This window comes from Asparagus officinalis, chromosome 4, assembly GCF_001876935.1.
Source record: "Asparagus officinalis chromosome 4, Aspof.V1, whole genome shotgun sequence".
In the NCBI taxonomy this organism is placed as follows: Eukaryota; Viridiplantae; Streptophyta; class Magnoliopsida; order Asparagales; family Asparagaceae; genus Asparagus; species Asparagus officinalis.
The window spans coordinates 72,584,703-72,586,839 of NC_033797.1; positions in this window are offsets into that span (position 1 = coordinate 72,584,703).

The following is a 2,137-nucleotide window of genomic DNA, read 5'->3' on the forward strand; positions in this document are numbered from 1 at the left end:
AATGCAGTCATTTATTGCAACTGTTTTAGATAGAAAAAAATACTATCCCAGGTGTGTGTAGATAGTAAGGGGAGGAGCAGGCAGCGTAACAAAAACTAGTAAATTAACTTCTTTCGTCTGTTACGGCCAAGCCCAAGAGAGATAGCCGCAGGAGAGGAGGTCGAAGACTAGGGGGCAGATACGGGAGCGCTTCAGAGACTGAAGGCGGAGCGGCAGACCCGTGGGCGAAAATATAAGAAGAGTGTGCTAGGCGCTTCAGGTCGGGATACCAGAGGCGAGAGGAGAAAGTTTTTATTATGCATTCGGTGTCGGTTTCGGGTTCCTGGGTAGCAAAACTTTACAAAAATACAATAGCCTACTTAGCGGTTAAAAGCGCTTTTAAGCGCTAATAACGTATTTGCACGTATCAGTTGCCTTGGCGAAGTGAAATATCGGTGTCCCCCCCCCCCTTGATAACCGCAAGCATGGTAAGCGCGGAGCGCGTTCACCACCGCTTCCGTGAATAGTGGCGCTATAACGCCGCTATTCGCCACTTTTTACAACATTGATTGTAGTAGTATTTTAAAATTGATGTAAATCATATAGTTAATATCACTGGAATGTATTTTGAAATGGATGTATATTATTAATGTTATTGTAATTATGTAGAATCATTGTTCATCATTGTTACATGGTGATCATGCCATATTAGCGTTCTTCCTTCTTTTTCTTTTCCCCTTTTTGATAACCATAGACTAGTGAGGCAGAGTCCGATGGTGGCCTGCAGCTGGCATCAGTCGACACTGGGCGACATGCGGTAATGAAGACGACGGTCCAGTGGAACTAATGTTGGTTGGTGGGCTATTGGCATATGTGTTATGTAAGCAGTCAAACTAGTGTTGACTAAAAACTCAAAATGGTTGAAATCTGACCCGTTCAGCGTGGTTATAAAATTGTGGGCTGACTATGGATTGGCCTGCACAAGAAAGCCCAATACTATAAGCCAGGCCTGGTGGCACAAGAACCAATCGGAGGTCACCTCTATGATCTCTCTCCGTAGCTGAAGGGGGTGTTTGGCAATCCACTCCTCTATACTTAAAAAGAGAATCCAGTTACTGTGTAAAATGCAATAAATATTATAAGTAAATATTATAGCATAAATAGTAAATCAAATCTGGTCCTCTGATGTTGTTGTTTATGCTACAGTAATATACTATAGCAAAAAGTAATTAATTCTGCTTCTTCATACTTGAAGTTACTATTCATACTACAGTATTTGGTTTATCATAAATATTAAGCAAATCAAATGTATTAAAACTTGGATCATTCTTTTAAGTATAGAGGAATAGATATGACTTCTAAATCAAATGTATTAAAACTTGGATCCTTTCTTAAGTATAAAGGAGTATGTATGGTTTGTTGGCCTTCTTGTTTTGATGATGTTTAACAAACAATTTACTTCTAATGTTATTTGTCTAGTATTTATGTTTTCTTATTTATTGTAGACAAACAACGTTGTTGGAGGATGGATGGATTGCGCCATAACGATCATATCAAATGGAGGTTGACGGAATTGTGATCATATTGCTTGTTTGAGTGTGTTTTGGCGTTCTTTCATATTTATGTTCATATCTTATATCGCCATTGTCATTAGCTCATTATCTATATCATCCACTATCTTATTTAGATTGTTTATCCTTGTATAGTTTATATATCCTTGCATATATATATTCATCATATAGGATATATCTCTTTGATTGCATTGCTTATCCTAGCTTATATATCTTGTGGTATTTCATATTTCACTAGTGGAAAATGAGGTTTTAGCTACGGAATAATAGCGACGGAATTTTCCGTCGCTATAAGTTAGTTTATAGCGACGGAAAATTCTGTCGCCAAATTTCCGTAGCTAAAATTGATATAGCGACAAATTTGGGTTTTAGCGACGGAATTATTTCGTCGCTAAATAATTTTATGACGAAAAAATTTTCTATCGCTAAATAGTTTTTAGCGACGGAATTTCCGTCGCTAAAGAGGTTTTAGCGACGGATTTTCCGTCGCTAAAAACTAATTCGGGCAAAATTTTTTGGGTGCGGGCGCCCAAAATTTTTGGGCAGCCCGCGCCCAATTAATTCCCCTCGTTTCCCCCCCTCCCCCT